Here is a 7306-nt window from a genome sequence, read left to right as displayed (position 1 = left end):
GGAAGGAAGGAAGGAAGGAAGGAAGGAAGGAAGGAAGGAAGGAAGGAGGGAAGGAAGGAAAGAAGGAAAGAAGGAAGGAAGGAAAGAAGGAGGGAAGAAGGAAGGAAAGAAGGAGGGAAGAAGGAAGGAGGGAGGGAGGAAAGGAAGGAAGGGAGGAGGGAGGAAAGGACAAGATGGAGGAAGGGAGGAAGGAAAGGAAAGGGAGAGAGGAAGGAAGGAAGGGAAGGAGGAATGAAGGCAACCCGATAATTATAGACTGCATTAGTACCTCAGCCTCTGCAGAGGCCAGTTTCAGAGCAGAGTTCCTCCAGCCCAAGGCTGATGACCCGACCCATTCCACCCTCTCCTCTCCAGCCTCCCCCAGCACACCCCCTTCCTCTGTTCTGGCCCTATCACTGAGTGATAGTCAGCACATGTCTTACTTTCGACATCACTGGGTGTGCTCAGGAAGTTTCCCAGGGGCCTTGAAGATCAGGCCAATCCGTTGGATCCAAATCCTTTATCTCTTGGTCTCTGGCCATCAGGACAGACCAAGCCCAGCTTCTGGGGGAAACTCTCCTTCCCAAAGCCCGGGGCCTTCGGCTCCCAAGCCAGGGCCCTCCCCTGTCAAACCATGCAGGTCCCAGGCATCTGGCTCCTTGGACACGGGTCTTGGCCATTCCTTCTCCTGGGTCTGCCTTCCCACATCCTCCCGGCCTCTCTGGGGTCCCTGCAAACGTTCCCATGCCCCCCGCCCGGCTCCTCAGCCCGCAGGCCCAGCTTCGAGCCACAGCAGCCCAGCCTTACTGCCCCTCCTCTTGCAACTTGGCCCCGTCTCAGCCCATAATTCTTTCCAAACTCGCCTGTATAAAATAATCGTGTACATGAAGCAAAACAGGAGTGTCATATACACACTTAATAACTCTTGTGTACTGTACAAGAGGGAATTCCACTTTATAACCCCCCGAGCTCTCAAATGGTTTTCATTTACCACTGCATTCCTAGGGCGAGGTCTCAAACTTCCCTGCTGTCTCCCCCTGTTGCTTCCTCTTGAAAGCAAGGAGGCTGCAGATTCCTTGGGACGATTTCATCTTCATCTCTGCTTCTAATTGGAAGGCTTCAGGGGAACACTCCAGCCCTGCCGCTTCTCCTTCGGCTGAAATGGCTTGATTGGAATCACAGTCCCAGATTTTATGAGGGAGAAATTTCCAGCGACCGTGTGAAACCCATCCATGGAATTGACCTTATGGGCCAGTTTGGAGTCAGAGCCGGGAGAGCCTGGGGTTCAAAGCCTGATTCGGATGCTTACAGGCTGGATGATCCCTGAGGAAGAGCCAGGATAGCTGTGTGCCCTTGGGTAAATCATTTATCCTCCCTAGGCCTCAGTTCCTTATCTATAAAAGTAAGAGGTCTGACTATCCAACTTTCAGGATCCCTTCCATGTCCAGCTTTACGGTCCTGTGTGACCCTGGACAAATAACTCTGTCTCTGTCTCTCTGTTTCTGTCTGTCTGTCTCTCTCTCCCCTTGAGCCTCAGTTTCCTCATCTGTAAAATGAGGAAGGGGCAGTGGACTAGATGACCTCTGAAGTCAGATTTTGAGGTCCTTGAGGGAAGGGAATGTTTTGCCATTCTTTATATTCCCCAATGTTTAGCGCATAGTAGGCATTTAATAAATAAGAGCCAGGACTAGAGTCAGAAAGACCTGAGTTCAAATCCAGCCTCCGACACTTACTGTGTGAGTCTGGGCAAGTCATTTAACCCCAGTTGCCTCAGTTTCCTCTTCTGTAAAATGAGCTGGAGAAGGAAATGGCAAACCACTCCAGTATCTTTGCCAAGAAAACCCCAATGGGGTCATGGAGAGTCAGACACAACTGAAATGACTTAGCAATAACAAAAAGCAACCAAGCATTTATTAAATGCCTACTATGTGCTATGCCTTGGGGAATACAAAAAAAAAAGGAAAAACAGTGGTCTTACTACTCGTGTTACTTTCGGGGAGTCATTTTCCCTGGGCCAACGGACTAAAGCAGGGCCACCTTTGTTTATGTGATAAACTCCTCTGCCACCTGGTGAAGCCTATGGCCCCCTTGTCAGAATCATATTTTTCTATGCATGAAATAAAATACACAGTATTATAGAGGAAACTAAAGCATAATGAAAATAAAATTTAATTGTTTTTTTTTCTATTTAAGATCATGGAGCCCCCGGTTAAGAAACCATGGCCTAGAGGTCCTATAAGTCCCCTTTTATGCTAGATCTATAATTCTATGACGGAAGAAAGAAAACAAGCATTTATTTAGTGCCTACCATGCACCAGGCACTGTGCTAAGCACTTTACACTTTTATTATCTCGTTTGATCCTCACAACAACCCTGGGAGGGAGGGGCTCCTTACTCTCATTTTACAGTTGAGGAAACTGAGGCAGAGGATAAGTGACTTGAAGGCATTTAATATCAACAAGCTTCAATTTCCTTATCTGTAAAATGGGGATAATAACACATCCATATATACTGCAGGGGGCTGTTACAGGGATAAATGAGATGTTGGTGAAAACTTCCAATCCCTATAGAAAGGTCGATTATGCTGATTTAATTGTCTTTGGTCTGGAACTGTCATTTTAGCTGTCCTGGGAAGGCAGCTTCATTCACTGGTGAAGATTCTCAGCTGTTCTTCATTAGAGCTGCCTACAACACTGGGATCCTTGACCAGGGGCTCAGAACCAGTACATGCTAGAGATGAGACTTGAACCCAGGACTTCAGGGTTCCAAGGTCAGTTCTCTCTCTACTATACCACATTACTTCTCTAAGGATGTCATTGTCATTATCATCATCATCATCGCATTAATAATAATGATCCCCTCAAAAACAAGCCACAGATTGCCATATGAAGAAAGAACAGTTGAATGGGAATCCAGAGACATGATGTGGCATTTGACATGAGGAAGACCTTGCTATGTGACCCCAGACAAGTTGTAGCCTCCTGGATGTAGACCTGGAAGGGTCCTTAGAGGTTATGTAGTCTTCTCATTTTACAATATAGGCAACTGAGGCACAGAGAGGTTACATTAATTACTCAAGGCCACACAGGAAGTATCAATCAAGATTTGAACTCTGGTCCTATCATTCCCACTTCTGGGCTCTCTCTGCCCCCTAATTTTCAACCCTCTGAGCCTCATCTGTAGAACAGGGAGTAAGAATGAGAATTATCTCACATGATAGTGGTTAGGCTCAGATGAGATAATGTTTATAAAGCACGTTGCAAACCCTTAAAGCATCACATAAATGTGATCTGTTAAGATGGTGATTATTTAGCCCTAGCTCACCAGTGACCTTGAGGAAGCCCCCTGCCCTCTTCAGCTCTCTCTTCTGTAAACTGAGACGGTAGTGCTGGCTGACCCAATAGCCTTTCCAGCTCTGAAATGCCTCGATGTTCTCCTGAAACACATCCACTCATTATCAAACTCTTCTGTGTTTTTCTCTACATTCAGAGTCAAAGCAAGAAACAGGCTTGGCAAGTCATGGTGGGATTGTGGTATTGGGTGTCAGAGATCTCTCACCAGACTCATTCTTGGGAGGGGAAAATTCTGGGAAAAAGCTTCCAGGTTGGTGGCCAGACACAAGGGGAGGTCATGAGTCCAGGGCTGGATCTAGAAATGGAGCTTCCTGGTTTGCCCCTACTGTTGACCTAACCAAGGACAGTTATTCACTAGGAAATAACCAGGCCCCCTTAAACCATCAGCTGGCATTACTGGACTGTGGGCTGTTTATTCCCATTGGTGAGAAACACCAAATACAGATTGGTGAAGAAGGGAGAGATTCATTTCCAAATGACTTGTATTAACATATTACTCTCCTAATAGAGCCCTAGACTGAAACCATTGAGATAACCAATTTTCGTTTTCTTACCTTCTAAGTATATCATACTTAGGGAAGGAACTACTAGATAGCCAAGGGATAGAGGGCTGACCTTGGATTCAGGAAGTTGTGAGTTCAAATCCTCTATCAGGTACCAACTTTGTGACCCTAAGTCATAATCCTTTTAGGACTTAATTGTTCTAATCTATTAAATGGGGATAATAATAGCATCTATTTCACTGGGCTGTTATGAAGATCAAGTGAGATAGTAAATCGAAAGTGCTTTGTAAACCTTAAAGCACTGTAGAAATGCTAGTTATTATTACTATTAATAATAATAATTATTATTATTATTATTTTCATGGTGCCATGAAAAGTGTATTTATTCAAAAGCACTTATTAAGCTCCTACTGTGTGTCAGGCACTGTACAAGGTGCTGGGAAAACAGTCTCTGACATCAAGAAGTAGGAGCCAACATACCCCAAAGCAGGTCCCCAAGATACATACAGAGTCAATGGAAGGGCGCCTTCGAGGGGAAGGCTATAGCCAAGGGGAATGTCTCTCACACAAGGTGGCAAAGGTGCCGAGTCTGGAGAGGAAACAGGAATTCCAAAAGGCACAAGGGAGGAGGAAGAGCATTCCAGGCAATGAGGAGAAGCCAGGGAGAAGGTTAAGAGGCGGGACAGGGAGGGTTGGCTTAGAGTAATGGTCTTCCTGCTTTTGGTTTCAGGATCTCTTTATACTCTTAAAAATTATTGAGGACCCCAAAGGGATTTAGTTTATGTGAGTTATATCCATCAATATTTATCATGTTATGAATTACAATGTCTTAGTATTATTATAAAAACGGTTTCAATGTTGAAGACCCTGTGAAAAGCTCTTGAGGAACTCCAAGGGTCCCCAGACCATACCTTGAGAATCACTCCATTAGAGGAAGGGAGGGATCCACATGTAAACGGATACACGCAAGATAATTTGAGGAGAGGGGATAGAGAGAAGGGGAGGTTGGGAGGCAGGGAGAGGGAGAGGGAGGAGAAGAGAAATAGAGACAGAAGAGAGAGAGAGAAGAGAGGAGAGAAAGGAGGAGGAGGAGATAGCTACAGAGATTGATTCCTTTAGGAGATGACACCAAAATTGAAATGTTCTGTTTGGCCTAAGGAGCTGATGTCTCTGTATCTGAGTTCTTTCCCAGAAGAAGGGCTTCTCTCCCACCCCCCACCCAAAGGAAAGAACACTAGATTTGGTGGCAGAGACACTAAGTTTGAATCTCAACTTAGCCACTCCATGTTTGTTCCTGACCTCTCCCACTCCTGTGGCCCCACAATAAAGCAAAGACAGGCCAACCTCTGGAATCTAGGCAAAGTAAAATATTTTAAATAATTTTGTTTTTTAAAAATCTGTTGAGACATAATCTCTTTAGTTAGAAAAACATGTTTTCCTCACCTTCTGACCCCAGGATGCACTGGAGATTTGGGAGTCAGTGAACTGCGCTAAGACTCAACGCCCTGATGTTGCTGGCTGTTAATCCCCATCCCAAAGTAGGGGAAAGCACTTTGGCTCTGGAAAATTCGTTTATTCCAAACACCCAAAGCGACTCACGGAACACTCCAGGACTTCCTGCCACGGTATGAAGTGGCCCGTGTGGAGACCAAAACCCACATCCTCAAACCCAGCTTTCCCATTCCTATGCTAGGTTTCTCTGCCAGGAAATTTCCCTGGACTCAGGTTCAAATGAACCCCATCTCTGATGCTCACTAGCTTTGTGATCATGGACCAGACACTTAACCTCTCCAGGCCTGCTTCCTCATCTTAAAAATGGGTATAATTGGGGCAGCTAGGTGGTGCAGTGGATAGAGTACCATCCCTGGAGTCAAGAGGACCTGAGTTCAAATCCAGTCTCAGATATTTACTAGCTGTGTGACCCTAGGCAAGTCACTTAACGCTGATTCCCTGTCTCAAAAATAAAAGGACGACGGGTATAATAGCACTCATATTAATAGGTTGTTTTAAGATAGAATGAACTTTGTTGTGCATGAAGTACCCTACACATTTTAAAGATTTATATAAATGCTAGCTACTGTCCCAATCCTCCTTCATTGGGAAACTAACCTTAACCCTTCCCTGCATTGATTATCTCCAGTTTATCCTTATCTATCTTGTTTGTTCATATTGGCTCCTCATTAGACTGTAAGCCCCTTAAGGACAGGGACTGTCTTGTGCCTTTCTTTGTATCCTTTGTGCTTAGCACAGTGCCTGACACATAGAAGGCACTTCATACATGTTTATTGACTGACTGATTCAAAGTCTGGTGGCATGGTACAATGGGATAGACAGTTCATTTGGATCAAAGGTCTGTAGATTTGGAGCTAGAAGATCACATAATGGAATCAGCAGGATTTGAACTGGCTTCCTGATTTCAAGACCACCAAGCTAGCCACTATACCACACTTCCTAACGGAGTCAAGATTTGAACCCAGGTCTTTTAATTCCAAATCTAGTGGGTTTTCCACTGAACCACACCGCCCAACTGACTTAGAAAAATCAGTCCTCCTGAGCTAATATGAAAAGAATTTCCCAAAGGAGATTCCAAAATCATCAATACTTAGAATAAAACAAAATCTTTGAATTATTGTAAGTTTGATTAAACCTTGGTCAAAACTCAGAAAATGTGACCCATCTTTTGCACACATGTCAGAGCTGGAGGGACTTTGGGGACCAGTCGGTCCAATGTGTTATCTGAACAGGACTCTCCATTACATCACTGTAGAAAGGATAACTCTGGCTCTGCTGGGGAGCTCCCTACCCCCTAGGCAGCCCCTTCCACTTCTAAAATCAACCCAATACCTACGTAAAATGCTTTGTAAACCTTAAAACACTATACAAATGATTTCAATGACTGTCAAGATGATCCCCTGTGGATTTTGGGAAGCATACGCAGCTGTGGTCTAATAAAAAGCGCCCTGTGTTCAAACATTACCACCTGCCAGGGGTGACTCCTACCTCCCTGGGAGGTGACATTTAGTAAATTACCTAAAAGCACTCTGTCATTCAGGAAGCAATATATAGCACTGACAAAAGCCCTTTGCAAACCTTAGAACACTACATAAATGTTAGCTATTATTATTACTTACTTACTTTGAAGTAATTTTGCTTTATTTCTTTAAACATACTAGATTTTCCACTAATTCAGATTGGTGGTCTCCTCTGTTTGGCCTAGATTGGTGAGACTCAACTATGTTCAATTCAATTCAATAAACATTTATTAAGCACCTACTATGTACCAGGCTTGGTGCTAAGTTCTGATACAAAAAGAAGTAAAAGGTAGTCCCTTCCCTCAAGGAGCTTACAATCTAATGGATTCCCAAATATCTGAATTATTGCCTTTTTTTTGTTTGTTTGGAGGGCACTTTCTTTGTATTTTTCAGTGCTGAGCACAGAGTAGATGCTCAATAAATGCTTGTTGACTGACTG

This window comes from Vombatus ursinus, unplaced genomic scaffold, assembly GCF_900497805.2.
Source record: "Vombatus ursinus unplaced genomic scaffold, bare-nosed wombat genome assembly UNPS02001287.1, whole genome shotgun sequence".
In the NCBI taxonomy this organism is placed as follows: Eukaryota; Metazoa; Chordata; class Mammalia; order Diprotodontia; family Vombatidae; genus Vombatus; species Vombatus ursinus.
The sequence above is the reverse complement of the archived record's forward strand: the minus strand, read 5'-3'. Positions refer to the sequence as shown.